This window comes from Panthera tigris, chromosome A1, assembly GCF_018350195.1.
Source record: "Panthera tigris isolate Pti1 chromosome A1, P.tigris_Pti1_mat1.1, whole genome shotgun sequence".
Lineage (NCBI taxonomy): Eukaryota > Metazoa > Chordata > Mammalia > Carnivora > Felidae > Panthera > Panthera tigris.
This window is the reverse complement of record NC_056660.1, coordinates 41,139,110-41,156,212: the sequence shown is the minus strand read 5'-3', so window position 1 is coordinate 41,156,212 and position 17,103 is coordinate 41,139,110.

Below are 17,103 nucleotides of genomic sequence, written 5' to 3'. Positions count from 1 at the left end.
GCTTTCTGAAGAAAAATAAATCATGAAAAGATTTAGGGTACTATTATATACATTCTCCATTAAATTCATAGACCCCAAACATACTTTGATGTCAGTATAACCAGCAACTTGGCCTCAGTGGCAGGGCATCAAACTGCTTAGTGATAGCAGTAAGCTATAATGGAACATATGAAACACTCCCTCCTCCTGAAAACATTTTCTTCTCCTGGCTTCCTGGATACCACAACCTCTTGACTTCCTCTTACTTTATTGGCCATGTCTTCTCAGATCTTCTTTTTCAACATATGTGTTTACAGCTCTAAGTTTCCCTGAGTACTGCCTTTGCTTCATCCCATCAGTTTTGATATGTTGCCTTTTCATTTTTTTCAACCATAAGTATTTTCTAGTTTCCCTGCTGATTTCTTCTGTGACACATTGGTTGTTTAAGAGTGTGTTGTTTAATGTCCACATATTTGTGAGTTTTCCCATTGTCCTATTATTGATTTCCAGCTTGATCCCACTGTAGTTAGAAAAGATCGTTTTAGAATTTCAAACTTAAAATTTACTGAGATCTGTTTTGTTGCTTAACATATCTGATCATCCTCTTTTAAAACTGAAATGTCTCCCTTAGGATTCCCAATCCTACTTACAACCTGCTCTACTTCTCCCACCCATAGCACTGACCACCTTCTGACATAACTACAATTTACTCATTTTCTAAAAAAATTTTTGATGTTTATTCATTTTTGAGAGACAGAGAGAGACAGAGCATGAGCGGGTAAAGGACAAAGAGAGGGAGACACAGAATCTGAGGCAGGCTCCAGGCTCTGAGCCATCAGCACAGAGCCCAACGCAGGGCTCGAACTCACAAACTGCAAGACCATGACCTGAGCCAAAGTCGGTCGCTCAACTGACTGAGCCACCCAGGCGTCCCATACTCATTTTTAATGCTTATTGTTCATTGTCTCACTCGAAGATAAACCGCAGAAGGGCAAATAAAACAAATGATTTCCCTTTTACTCGGCAAGTTCTCTTCATAGATTCTATTTTCCCTTCTGTACTCCTTGAAGTCTGCACACTCTAATGACTGGTGAATGTGGTCACTGTTTTTTACAGGTTGTTCTTCCTTGCATTATGATTTGAAGTTCCAATACAAGCTTCCCTCACTCTCTAAGATACTCACTGTGCATTCCGCCCCCACCCCCAGTGCTGTCCACTCCCACGAAGGACATGTTGTGTGTGACCATCAGCCTATGGAAAAGATGGTAGCAGCCATCATTTTAAAGCCACATGTTATTTCTGCCAGAAACAAGTTTTTAGATTGTTTTCTCCCCCCCAGAATCCACACATCACAGGAAATAAAAATAACAGAAAAATTACAAAAACCAAAACAAAACAGAAAATTGAGTCAAAGAGAATGTGTGTGTCTGTGCATTACATGTGTGTGTGTGTTCATAAATTCACATCACCAGTTCTCCATACCTTCCAGAAATGGGCCATATGTTTGTCTCTGAAGTTAGTGAAAGCAAAAGCAAAACAGGAAGCAAAAGCATTCCATTTCCCAGTAAAATAAGTAAAATAGATTTTTAAATTTCAGTGGATCGTATTCTATCTTTGAGATTTTCTTCAAAGTCTGATAACAAATGGACCATTAAAAACAATATTTTTAAATAAACACATTTTCCCAAAGTTGAGTACATTTTTAGTAATAGTTTGTGTAAAATGTGAACATGACTATATAATCTACATAAAATTGTGTATAAAATATATTTTTTACTTTGCTTATAATAGCATTTTTAAATGTTCAGTTATGCATCACCTATATAATCTTGCTCGCAAGTTCCACCCTTTGGAAAACATCATAATAATGATAATTGTTTGTCCCCAGATCACTTATGTCACCAAGTCTCCTGTCACTAATTCTCCCCATGTATTATGGGAAGGACAGTTTCCCTTAGGAAAGTTTCAAAATGAGGAAATAATTTCCTTAGCCTCCATAGCCAGGAAGACCATAATCTTTGTAAAACATAACATGTCCAGCTTCGATAATTGTTCTCATTCCCCCACCTTTGGTTAAAGCATCTGTAATAAAATTGTGTTCAGGATCTAACTACAGGACCACTGTCCCCAGATATGGCAGAGGTTATAATAGACTTAAAATCTCTGCTCCCCAGTGCATGTGGGTTAGAGGCCTTTGGTTGTTTCACAATATGACAACTGACGAACAGTCTTTTTTAAAATCAGGGTTTTATTTCCTTTTGGTTAGAATTGTCCCAGACAGCAGTGGTGGCTTTCATCAGGCTTTAATCAAAGGCATTTGTATAGCACTTACTCTGTGCTCAGCACAGGTCTAAGGATTCACATGTGTTAACATTAGTTTTCTCATGTACTTTTTTTTTTAAGATGTGTGCTGTTTGTATCCCATTCTATAGATGAGGAAACTGAGATATGCGGAGCAACCCTAGATGGTAGCGGGAGCACGCAAGCGATCAAGCAGGGTGCCGTTCTGCCGGTCTGACGGCACAATCCAGGTGCTTCACTACTATGCAATACTCCCTTCTTATGAAAAATGCAAGCATTCTTTGATTCTTGGACCGAGTGACAAATTGATTTTTCTTTTTTTTAAGTACCAGCAATCATATGATTTATTAATTTATTCTAGAATAAATATCCCCCTTCCACTTAGAGTTGGGTTTACCCAATGGATGACATATTCATATGTTGGTTTAAATATCTTAGTTATTAAATGTGTAACAATTGTGCTATTTAGCCTTGGGGTGAAACGATACAGTCGAAAATGGCACACGGGTTTAGAGTGAATAGAACCTAAATCGTGTTACTAGGAAATCTAGCTAAAGTCCCTGCTGCTAGATAAAAATGCTCACTTCCTTTTACATGCCCTGGGTGTATCTGTTCACAGTTCACACCTTTTTAAACGTAGCCCTTGCCTTCTGTTCCCTACCTTGGAAAATCAGGTGAGGAACAAAGTGAGCCACATATCAGGTTTCCATTGCCAATAAACAGGGCATTAAAATGAGACCCAAATCAGTCTGATAATTAACTTTAGCAAGCCTATTTTCCTCCCGTCACGGAAACGCAGCTCGCATGGACATCGAGGGGAGCTACGTGCTCGCATGGAGAAGAGAATGGACTCCCCGAGTGTCATGGAGAAAGCTATACATATGTTAAGCTTCAAAGAATAAATGCCCTCTCTTACTGCATCACCAATTTTAATCAGCTGTTCTTACATCTACAGTGTGGCTTATTTTCCAAATGGAGACACAGCTCTTAATTTGACAAACAAGAATCCCAGATTACAGATATGAAATAAATTAATTACAGTGACAAGGTCATACCATGTAGCAGGACTTCATCTGTCTTTTCTTCTCCCAGGAAGGGCTGACCATAGATTTTAAATGTCAGCTCCCTGTAGTTCACAATCTTACACTGCACTCTTTTATAATAAGGTATGGTAACAAATGGCACAAGGAATTAAATATGAATATTCAATTAATAGTAGTTCAATAATATCATAGTATCACTCAGTAAACCATTATTCCATTTAAGCCACTTGTATAGGATAACATTATTCCTCTTTTATACTTTGATCTTTAATTATTTGCCATGACATACTTGCTGATGTAAATAATTGAACATCGGGTGCATAAGAAGTATCTGTCTCTTTATGCGCACACAGTAACCAGCATCAGAAAACCAATATTAAACTTCTTGAGAAAGAAAACACACATGGGTGGGTGTTTCTTTTAAAAATGTTAACCTGGGAATCTTTGCGTGTTTTATCATTTGTATGTAGATAGATATAAAATATATAGTTAATATAGTTATATAGACTGTTGTATGTTATTTTTAGCATTTATTACTAGTAACTTGTATGGTTATTTTTGTGTTCGTTTGGTATTGCTTATACAATTCCAGAATTCTAGGCAAAGAAGTCCATCTAGTAAAATACCAATTTCCCAGTGGGCTGGCATTTAAACTACCCAGCGCAGATGAAAAATCGCCAGAGAAGAGCTTGCTTTGGTTATGCATTCTAGGACTCATGAATTCATTTAAACTTACATGGTACAAAATGAAATACTTAACTATTTAGTTCACGGTTGATGCCTTTAGAGATATTTAGCAGTAGTGAAGTTCTGTATAATATTTCAATATTTATTAAAATTAATAATGGAATGAGGATAAAGAGATTTAGCTTATAAATCCTACTTAGGTAGAAAAATTTAAAGGAGATAATGATCCTGAATCTTACCAACTTGAGAAATTTCCATTTTACAGCATAATATCTGGCATTTTGTATAATTGACACAATCATTTTTAATGAAGTAGAATTGGGAGAATAATATTCACATTGTAAGCTTATTATGAAGATTGAATGGGGTGATTAATTGTTAGAGCCTAGAATGGTGTCTAGAATACCATAAGTGCTTCATAAATGCACTTTTATTTAATTATTTTTGATAGTCATAGTTTATTCAAAACCTTTTTTAATCACAAAACACTTAAAATATATCAAATCTTCAAAATATTATGAATGCATTTTCCTTTGGTTCTGTTCCTACACACTAAGTGTTGGACCAAGATTCTCACTAAGTTCTCTCTACTCTCAGAGAAGATTTTGCCTTTCATTCTAGGGAGCTGAGATGCTGTTAGTCAAGAATTCTTTCCACTTTTTACCAAAGCAGGTAGAAACTTAGCTTTTTCTCCTTCCTTTTTTTCTTTCTTCAGTTTACTTGAAAATTTTCAGTATTTCTGAATCCACATCCTTTGGCTCTTTCAGGATTATTCTATAATTATTCTATTGTGATTCTATAGTTCAGTCTGAATAAATGCAAACACTTCCAGAGGCTTTGAAAAAGATAGCAGACTCTGGCCACCATGGCCCTTTCCATACAGAATAGAGGGCTCTACTTGCCAAATCTTGCAAAATTTTCAAGGGAAGGCTAAATCCCCAATGTCATGGGAAATGTCTCTCTAGAATACATCATGAGTCTAATTTTAATTTTTTTAATGTTTTTATTAATTTATTTTTGAGACAGAGAGAGACAGACCATGAGCAGGGGAGGGACAGAGAGAGAGGAAGACACAGAATCTGAAGCAGGCTCCAGGCTCTGAGCTGACAGCACAAAGCCCGACGTGGGGCTTGAACTCACGGAGTGTGAGATCATGACCTGAGCTGAAGTCGGACACTCAACCTACTAAGCCACCCAGGCGCCCCATACATTATGAGTTTAAAACAAACAGACAAATCTGGCCCAGGTCAGAAATTCTCTCTTCTATTTTCTGTAAATTCAACTATTTTTATTTTACTTGCTCATAAGCTTATGTCTTTTCATGAGCATTTTCTAATGCTCGGGTCTCTCTAATTTAAAACAAACAAGAAATAACATACAAGTAAGTGGAAAGCTTCATTTCACTCACTTATCTATTGTCAGACCTGTTTTTATCCATTTCATGATCTTGAAGAAAAATCCATCAACACACTACCCATCAACTGTTCCCACCTATAACCACTCCCAACAAGATATCTCTTGCTAAATTCTCAAAATTATCTTGCCCAAATTTATTCCTGAATCAAAAGGTCACCTCTCAGGCTTTACTTCACTCAGTCTTTTAGTGGCATTGCACATGTTCTTAGAACATTCGACTCCTTTAGTTTTGCAACAAGGAATTCTGATGGCTTTCCTTCTATATCCTCAGAGTATGTCTTCTTAATATCCTATGCAAAATGCCTTCTTTTTCCAAGTGTTGACTGTTAGTTTTCCCTAAGGTTCTGTCTTCTCCCACACTGAATACTCTAAGTGCATCTTACGCATACCAATGGTTCAATTGTGAGCTCTCCAAATGTACAAATATAGTCCAGCTTTTTCTCCTATATACCAGACCCATGAAAACAACTGGTCAATAAAATATCCCAGAAATGCCTCAAATGCAATTCTACTCAGTGTCTCCATGCAGCCTCTAGAGAAGTCAGATCTCATGCTTCCAGACCATGTCTGAATGTAGAAGTAAAGAAAGAACCAGAGCCTCTGTGTACCTGGGCACCAGAGTCACTGTGGACCCTGCTGAAGCTGTAGGATGGTGGTGTGTGAGAACAACCCTCACAGGGGAAGGCCAAGAGAGCAGATTATGCTAGGGCAAGAGGGGTAGTGTGATAGCCCCTTCTATTAAATCACTGAAAGCCATAATGCCACTAAACCACTAGAGCCACCAATCTCAATTGGTGCTGACCAAATTTGGGGCATTGTTTAAACTGGATCTGTGACAGACAGCACGGTGGTGTAGCAAGCTCTAACATCTACTTATCTTCTTCCTGACTTGAACTCCTGAAAATCTATTCTCCAGTAGCCAGTGTATTTTGTCTAGAATGAAATCTGATCATATCACTCTGGGTCAAAACTATTCAGTGTTTTTCTATTATTCTCAGTCCAAAAGTCCATATGTCTTAAAATAGCCTGCAGACTCCAGCACCTTCTGTCCTCTGATCACTTGACCAGCCTCTTTGCAATTTATGCTAAAACATGGATCACTTGGTGATCCAGCTAAATTGAACTCCCCAGAGTTCCTTGAAAACACCATGCTCTTTTTCCCTTCTGGGTCTTTGTGAGTGTTCTTCACTCTGCTGGTACATTCTTGCCTTCTGTTCTCTTCCCTGGAGTAGCTAACTCCTTCTTACTCTTTAGGTCAGAGCTTAAAAGACTTCCTTTAAAGGCTTTTCTGACTGCTTCCAAGGAACCAAGACTATTGCCCACTCACAGCACTTGCACGGTATTGTAACTGTTCATTTACTTGCCAGGATCCCTCCTTTGACTCTAAACTGAGAACAAATATGACATCTCTCTTATTCACCATTGTGTTCACTGTTTGACATAGGAGGGGTTCAATACATGTTTGTGGAATCAATAAATGTTTATGGAATCAATTCATGGGTTTTGCCTTCTTGCAAGTGCACATCGGTACTACTCAGAGAACTTGGAAGACGATCCGAGTGACTATTATAGATATACAGATACATTGAGATATCTATAGATAATTGCCTGTATTACAGGTATTATAAAGATATTAAAGGTATTATTAAACCGATTTAGGACTGTTCTGATATACTATGTGTCGTAGGTTTTTCCTTTATTCCTCTTTTGCTTCTTTTTTTTTCTGTCTGAGGAAAAAGTAGAACTTCTTTTAATAGGGGCTGATTCAGACTTTACTGGCTTTGCCAGGGTGTAGGTGACAGGAAAAGGCAGAAGCAATAGTGATTACGCCTTTAGTAGGCAAGTGCTATAGAGAAAAAGATTGGTTTTCCTCTTGTCCAGATGTTCCTCCTGAGCATTCCTCTAGTGCCTTCCTTATCATAGTATTATTTCATTAAGCTATATTTGTATTTCTCAGTTTATTTGTTGCCCATTCCTCCTGACTGGGGACTATTTGAAGACTGATTCGTTACTCCTGTGGAATAAATATCTCATACAGGATTTATAATATGGCAGGCATTTAATGAATGCATAGTGTGAAATTTGGAATAAAACTCTTCTGCTTCTTGAAGTAGCAAGCTAAACTTGCTATAAATATGACAACCATTTGTCAGAATTTTTAAAAGATATACATCAGATGTGGATTTGATTAAATGGCTTTTAAATATCATTTTTTCCAGCTTAATGTTCTATAACACTTTGTAACATGATAAGTAGGATATATTTATGGAGAGGTATTAGGATAATATAGGGTTGGGAAATAGGGATCTATAAACCAAAGCAGAAAACCGAGACCCAAGGTGAAGTCAGTTTCTTATAAGTGTAATTATTTCACTGGGATTTTTTTCAACATGCTAATAAAGCAGACAATAGACTAGTCTAATACAACCTGAAGTTGAAAAACCTGCTCAAAGTTCTTTTTTGATTTCTCTTTCTTCAACTTTGTATTATAGTATAAATAATTCAAAAACATTTCAAATTTCCAAATTCAAACATGAACTACTTAGGAATTATGCCACAATTGCTAAATGGCACTATAAAATAAAATGGTTGGGCTGTGGATATGAAAAACCTACACTCAAATACAGTTGTTCAAAGTTTTATGCATTAAATACTGAATTATGAGTTATCAGTCATTCTTAAAAGGTGCATTTTATCTGAAATACTAAAAGATATTCCATAAGAGACAGTAATCTGCACTTACTCAATGCTCCAATATATAGAAGCAGTAATGCTTATGCAGTGGAGACAAACTGCTGTTTTAAATTTACCAAGAGTTTCTTCTGTTGCTCAAAGCGGAATCTGGATGTTTAAATTATTGAAGCAGATGAAATGGCAAATATGGTATTTATAAGTAGATTCTGAATTTTAGATTGGACATTGGAATTGTGCTGTGGAAATACTATCCCTGTATTCTGGTCAGGTCGGCTTGCGAGCAACAGTGACTCATGCAGACGTGAGGCAATCTTTAACAGTGATGAAATCTAAATGAAGACCATTAAGACGGAGATGTGACGTCATTAAGAGCTCAATTAGAGCTGAAGGAGATTAATGTTTATTCATCCTTTCCCTGTCCACCCCCAACACATACACTCGCAAAAAGGGAGGTGGTGGGAATTTGACCTCAAGAACGAGGACAGAAGCTGGCCCTAAGCAAAATGATTCAACAAAACAGATGGTTCTAGAAGTGAAAAGACTGCTAGATGCTAAGACTACTTTATATGGAGCCCATTTTTAAGGTGTCCCTTCCTGCATTGTAGTTCTCATTGTTATAAGCAAAATTTAGCCTAATTGTGTTACACACTACAGACTGGCATGAACTGTGCTGTGTAGGAATGGTGTATAATCACTCCCTTGTCCCTCTTGTGAGTCAAGAGGGAACAAAAAGAATCCTGGAATGACATTGCTTGAAGACATGGCAAGAGGAAACCAGTATCGATTTGTGGTATTAGAATAGCATTTCTTGAGAATCCTCAGAAATAACAAGAAAAGTAAATTTATGAAAGACACATATTTTCTGTAATCAAATAAGAATGGGGGCTTGGGGGTTGTCATTTGGTATTATGGAGAGAAACTGCTTTGTTAATTGAAACTGCTTAAGTTAATTTATATCAATAAGCATTCTTGCACTCCTAAATAGGTTATACTCCAAAGGTTTGCTTGGCTATTGAATGTTAGAAATCTGGATCGTTTTTCTCAAGGAGGGAATGATATGACAGCTGTATAGGATAGCTAGATGCTTCGAAAGCCTCTTTATCTTATTAATTCTTTTTTTTCTGTAACCCACAATGCTTGGGTAACATCTTTCATATGGACATAGTCTCCTGCTTCCGTACAAAGCCTGTTGACCCAACACAGATCTTAACACAGTGTTAATTGCAAACCAACTGCTCTTTTGAATTTAAACAATGCTTATTGACAGACAGAATAAGAAACACTTTTAACTCACTTCCATCATGACTTAGGTCTTCCCTCCCCCCTCTTTTTGTTTTTTTCCTCAACTTTGTAGAAAAATATTAAATTATGGTGAGTTGTCACTGGTACAGTTTTGTACACTCAGAGCGGCATCTACAGCTGACCCTGGTTTTCCTTGACAATTCAAAAGAGCGGGGAGTTAGGGATGTAGCTGACTGGTCAAGCCAGTAGCCCTAATGAGGAAAAGCAGAAACGCCACTCTTGGGACTCTCCCTGGGTCACAATGAAAGGTAGAAATGGAGAAAGCACAGGGGCAATGTTAGGCTGCAGCCATTGGAAGGTAATAAATGGAAAGGCACTAGAAAAAGCAAATTCCAGGCATTAGCTCAGATGCCAGAAAATTCTAAAAAACTATTTTTGGCAGCATAGCTTGATCTAGTTCCCGCTTACCCAACAGACTTAGCTTTTCTCTTTCAGCAAGAAATATTTATCAGAACACTGTTCTTAATGATTGCTTTACACTTGTCTAGGTGAAAAATCCTCTTCCAACAATTTTAATTGATTGATCACACTTTTGTTCAACTGTAATTTCCACTTTTTTATTAGAAAACTTATTTTGCTTTTGGTACACCAACCATATATACAGTCATTGACTTTGTCTTGTGCAATTTATTTTCTTCAGAAAACTAATACTGAATCTTATCTCTGTGATATTGATTATTTTAAAGTTCATTGAAATTAATGTTTCTAGAAACCCATGCCACACCTATTCTTTTTAAATAGAATCCTATGTTTTATGTGTAACTGTGTATGAAATATTGGAAAGATCCTTTATCATTACTGACCACCTTGTGAATTCAAATATCCAAAATATAAGAGAATAGGAGTCAATCAGGTCAAGGTTATTTTACTTAAACAAAATGTTCAGTTATACAAAGAGCACAGTTTCCTGCTTAATCACATTAGCTACACAAGCATCTGGAGTATAATTCTGCATATAGCAGTTCTCTTAGAATTCACACGTCATATTCACTCAATGAAATTTGAGAAAGTTACCCTAGATAAATAAAATATGCTTTGACTTAGTACTTTTTTTAATGTTTATTTATTTATTTTTGAGAGAGAGACAGAGAGAAAAATAGAAAGAGTGAAAACACAAGCAGGGGAGGGGCAGAGAGAGAGGGAGACACATTATCTGAAGCAGGCTCCAGGCTCTGAGCTGTCAACACAGAGCTCTACACAGGCATTGAACCCACGAACTGTGAGATCATAACCTGAGCCAAAGTCAGATGCTTAACTGACCGAGCCATCCAGATGCCTCTTGACTTACTACTTTTAAATATTGACATTTAAAAAGTGTTTCCTTAAAAAAAGAAACCAATAAAATCAGACAAAAAAATTTAAGTCCATTTTTCTCTTTTGTTCTAAATTATTGTGCTATTTCTTTTTCTTTATAATATTTTTAATGTTTATTTATTTTTGAGAGAGAGACAGAGCGTGAGCTGGGGAGGGGCAGAGAGAGAGGGAGACACAGAATCGGAAGCAGACTCCAGGCTGTCAACACAGAGTCTGACGCGGGGCTCGAACTCATGAATCCCCAGATCATGACCTGAGCTGAAGTCGGGTGCTTAACTGACTGAGCCACCCAGGCACCACTAAGCCTAAACTACTTTCTATATTTCTAAGTGTATTAAATAACCCAGGAGCCCCTATTGCACTATTTCTATCCAGAAGATGTTGCTACACATAGCAGGTAATTATAAATTTTGAAAATATGCCAACCTTGCTTTTATTTTTTTTTCCATGCATGGTATGCTTCATAGTTACCTTATGTTCAATTTTCTGAAGGTTGACTTTTTTATCTCTCAGCAAACTTAAGTCTTATAGTTCAAAGTTCCAAATATCTTCCTGACAATTCTGGGTACAAAACCTCTTTGGTTGCAGAAATATGTTCTCAAAATATTTGTGTTAAATTGACTGTGTATATGGTCTTTTTATTCCTGAGGCTGAACTGGGTCAATAAGTTTTGAATTCTTTGCTGCACAATGGGATCAAGACATAATTCTATAATATATTAATTAAATTAAATTAGAGTACATGTAAAATATGGTTCAATAAGAAAGGTTTTCTTTGGATTTAGGATATGTGTCTAATGTGTGTTATTTGCGATAGTCTTACATATTCAAATTTTATAATACTTGGCCCTGGGTCAAATTCAATCATAATGAATTTATAGCTTCTTCTGTTTTTAAAGAGATTTAAGAACTGATTAGATTTGAAGGGAAAAAAGTGATTAGATTTGATCAATCACTGTGCTTTTTAAAACATTTTTTCTCTGATGCTTTATTATTTTTACACAAAAGCTATTTCCTAACTTTTCCCCTATTGCTGTCAGCCTGATTTTGTTCAGCAATAGGACATGTTTAAAAAAAAAAAAAAATCTCACTGAAGGTAAGATTAGTCTCTGGCATAAAAGTGAATATGTAACAAATTTCTGGCCAATGACACAGAAATGGTAGTCTTCTGGGAAACCTCTGGGACAGACTTTTTGTGTTTTCTTTAATAAAAGAGACATCTTGATTGCATGCAGCTGTCTGTTATTATGAAGAAAAGGCCAGGAGTGAACCTGTTAACCCAGCAATCACCCACCTTGAGACTTCCTAATAAGTGAACAATCAACACCCTATGATTTAAGCCAGTGTCACGTAAGTCTATGATCAATTATCAAAAGCAACTCACCTAGACAAATAGATTCATAGATGTAGCTTGATCTCATCTACAAATAGCTGTAGCTTCAACTCTGACAGTTTGTACAATTTAAAGAGAAATAAAAATGGGAGCGAATGGAATAGGTGTTTTTCCAAACCAAAGAGAGAGCTCTGTGAAAAATAAATATGCCATAAGGGTGCAATGAATATTAGGTGCCTTTATCATTCTATCTGATTTTCATACTGTGATAATCCTAGCCTAGGGCAATTTCATTGGCTGTCCAGTGAGAAGTTGGGAAGTCAGTATGATTTGGCTGAAGGAAGATGGAATGAAAGCCAAGACATCAGAAAAATGGTACTGGTTCTAATCTGATTTTTCAGGAGTAACTAATGGACTTTAAGCAACATTATAAACACAAGACAGTTATATTAGCCAACACAAAAGATGTATTCTGAACGTGCATTAAAATAAACTTTATACTCAAATTAGCAACTCCTTGTTCAGATGAATTATAGGTATTAAATCACATATAGTCAGGGCCAGGACTGAGAAAGCCATTCTTTGCTTTTAAATTGAGGGCTTCATTAAATTTCAGGCCACTGGAGTATGGCAGAGCAGAAACCCATACAGAAAGAGTAAAAGCTGAGCAGAAAACCCATATTGCACGAGTACATTCATAGTTAACTTTCAGCAGAATCTTTGTGTAAACAACAAATAAGCGATGATTCAGAACGTCCTTTGCCCTCCTTGTTGAGGTTCAGCAACCATTCCCCTGTGACCAAGTGGGTGGTACTAGACCTTGAAGAAAATATCTCTGCTTCTTTTCACCTGTGATATTCATAAACTTTTTTCTTTTAATTCCTTTAATATTTTTAAAGCAATAATTTTGTCTTTCTATCCACTATGCCTGCCACGTGGTACTTAATTGATGATGGATGCTTAATAAACCTTTCCTGATATACCAACAAATTCCCACCCTCATTAGAAAAAAATACAAATAAAAAATGAGATACAATGCTTTAATCTATCAAAATAGCATTTTTTTTTTTAAAGATGCTGCTTGGTATTGGAGAGATACAATGAAATCGGCCGTTTTTATCCATTGCTGGAAGGGGAATAAATTGGCACAAGCATATACTAGTTATACATATTTCCTCATCCGTAAAATAAGGAAATGAATACTTAATTCACAGATAGGGATTAAATGAAATAATAAAAGGAAGTAGACAGTACAATAGTTTGTATGTAGTGACAAGTCCCAGTAGCTGACAAAAAAAAGAAAAAGAAAAGACAAGCAATAATTGGACACCTGTTTGTATTTCTTATCGATTTTGTGTTGCCTTCTTGACCATAAATTCCATAAGGCTGGATGCCATAGTCATCATATTTACTTTTGTAGCCTGTCACTTTACGCACTGGTGGCCATATTGTCATTCAGTTACTATGTGTTAAAATTCATACGGTTTATTTAGCTCCCTTAACTACTAAGAGAAATTTCATGTGCAAAAGCATACTGGCTATCAGTGGAGCAATAGAATGCATTTTACATTCTATGAATGATCATGTATGTGAAGGAGTGTGACACAGGAGGAAAGCACAGGCTCTGATTTTGGGAGAAATGCATCCAAGCTCCAACTGGCTATCTGCCATGGACAAGTTATTCCACTTTCATGAACTTCCATTTATATTTATGTGCCTCTGCAGTGAAGAAGTTCCATCTCAGGGAGTTTCTGTTGTCTTCAATGGGAACACATTTAAAGGTGTTGTGCACTTCACATGATCACAGATTTATAACTATTTCACCTAAATACAGAATTTCAGATTTTTAGGAAACATTCTAGACAAGCTCCTTACCCAGGCTCAAAACCGGTAAGATTGTAAGATTCCTGCCACCTACATTGTGCCCTTTACGTACCATACTCTTCGTGAGATTCTTTTTCCCTTTTGTGATTACAGTGCCTGGACATTCCATGTTGCCTGTTTTTCGCAGGAACGCTATAGTTTATGCCAGGGAGTGAGGAGGAGGAACAGAATAGGCAGAAGCCGATGAAAGAAATGAATGTGTCTGGTGGCGAGTTTGGTTGACACTGGGAGGGTTGGAGGGCTCCCTCTTCTCATTATAGCAAGCAGATACTGTCTGTTTCATTCGTGTCCAGTCTGTCAGGGAAACAAGTAGGAAAGCCTTTGTGCAGTTGTATTTGTGGTTTTAAAGTAAAATTCAAAAGAAATAGGAAGCAACACAGGGGAAACATCCTGGGGGGTAATTTGCCTCAAAGTTCCCATGTATCAGAATATACATGAAAAAGTTTAATTTTTACGATTATGAGTTACTTAATGTTATTAATTTTTTATTATGATTACTAAATGTTATTATCCTTAATATCATTCTATTGTCTGTGTATAAGAGTGTTTATAAATGTAGCAAAGTGTGATCCACGCTCTCATGGATTCTGGTGTTTACATAACACCTTTTACCTAATGTTCAAATGTGTTACCTGCTTAATCCTCACAATTTCACCACAGAGTCAGGATGTGAAGATGGAAAATTTAAGCAAATAATAATATCAGATCATTACCGAGCACTTCCTACGTGTCAAACACTATATTATGTGGTTTACATTTACTAATCTATTGAATTGTCATAGCAACCTTGTGAAGCAGAACTATTAGCCCATTTTATAGATAGGAAAACAGAGGCTGGGAGAATTTAAGTTATTTCGCCCAACATTACACAACCATCATGTTGTGAATGCAACATCTTGGCTCAGGAAAATAAAATTATTTATGAAATGTTAAGTCAATGATAATATTTAATCTAGAAATAAATATATTAGTTTTTATTCAGATCTCTTTATCCAGATTGCAAGTAGACGTGATGTGAATTTTCTGTTACTTTTTCTAAGCAGGAAACTTTCAGTTACTTTTTCTAAGCAAGATCCAAAATGAAGAGCGTTAAGTGTAATGATACTTTCATTCCATGGAAGAAAGAACAGAAGCCAGAGTTGTCAATCTCTCTTGTATTATTCCAACAGCTTTTGTGGTTTCATATGGCAGTTTCTGTGGGCTGCATTATTAAGTATGAGTTGACTCTTCTGATTTCATGTCTCTATGGACTTTTTAACGTTTATTTTATTTTTGAGACAGAGAGAGACAGAGCATGAACGGGGGAGGGTCAGAGAGAGGGAGACACAGAATCTGAAACAGGCTCCAGGCTCTGAGCGGTCAGCACAGAGCCCGACGCGGGGCTCGAACTCACAGACCTCGAGATCATGACCTGAGCCGAAGTTGGCCGCTTAACCGACTGAGCCACCCAGGCGCCCCTAGAGTTTTTAATATTTCTTATTTTCTGACAGTTTTTTTTTCTAAATAGGGTAATTTGAATTCAGCATTGTGGTGATTGTTTATAGAATTTAGTTTAGCTGTAGATAATGGAAATGTCTTTCACAAAAAGTATCATTTTATTAAGCTGAAGGTGGGCTTTGTTCCCTTGATAACTTTTTGACATTGAGACTGCCAAAAGAAGATGGATTTGTATTTTAAATGCTTTGAAGTTGGGACAATTTAAATGAGGGAAATTTCAAATGTCGCATGGAGACACAGCAAATTCTTTCATTGCCTGAAGCAGATAAAGAAAAAAAAGTCTGACTCATTTGCGTTCTTTTTTTAAAGCTGTTTTAAAATTGTAATGATGAGGTGTTTATATGTGTCAGGAGCTTCAAGGCTTAGTGGCATGATTAACTGAAAACCAAAAACATTAATGCTGTTTGGTAATACCAACATTTTCATTGGGTTTTAACTGTTTGAATAATGCTAAAAGTTGGAATTTTAGAAGGTGTCCTTGGAAGGATATTTTGTTTGGCAGAATCATCCCTAGGGAGGTACACATATTAAAAAAAAATCTTGTTTCTCATATTTCCTTCCCAACATTTTATGCAGGTGAAATCAGATAAAAAGCAACATTCATAAAACACTTGAATAAAGAAAAATATCATAAGATATAGCCTGAAGGAGGATATAAAGACAAGGATAGGGCCATTTCTTCCCTATTTCCATTTCTAGGCCAGGTAATATCCAACTCTTTTTGACTCCAACCCACAATAAGAAATACATATTACATTGTGATCTGGCACACATACCCAAACGAACTCCTGAAATAAAAGTGGCATGATGTATTACATGTGATGTACTCTATTTGTTATTCTTTTCCTGCTATATTTCACCACATTTCATTTTATTTGAAACAAAAGACTGGCCATTAGCATTAATGGAACTTTAGAATCCACTACTGAAATTTTTGAAGGTTTGGAGACAAAGTGAACTTCCTGTAGCTCTTTATGCCCAGCCTCTGTCGTTGCTAACCATCTTTCTAGCTGTGAGAAAGCCAGAGCTCCAATCTTGGATCATTCGACAATTGTATTCTCAGCTGATCTGTTTTATAAAACACTTAACATTTCTGTGCAGTTAAAAATATAAATTGTGCCATGACCTGATTTTAATGGAAACAAGTTTATTATGCCCTTTCATGTGCATTTAAATTGAATACATTTTAAACATTTTAAACAAGGAATTGATTCAGGTATGCTTTGCTGAGAAACACGACTATTTCCAGGCAGTTATAAAGTATGTCAAGCTCTGTTTGTTGAGGGCACAAATTCTTTTTAAAGAGGAAGGTAATTTTATTTTAGTTTTCGAAAATATATATATGCTACCGCTTTGCCTTTGAATGCACCGCTTGTTACATTTATTGAGGAAGGGGATTGAACTGTTATCTCTCACTACAACCTTTTCATTTCTTAAGAAATCACTTCTTTCCTAAAGATCAGCTACAGTGTTACATTAGCTGAACTTGGGTGGAGTCTGGATACCTTAACAGTTTGCAGAACAGCTGCCCATGCACAGATCTGTTACCTGCAACTAAATGCAGCCTGATGTTGATCTGAATTCTCAAATGTCTTAGTCCTTCCTTGGACCCCTTCCCACAACACATGCACTCACACCCACACACTCACTCACT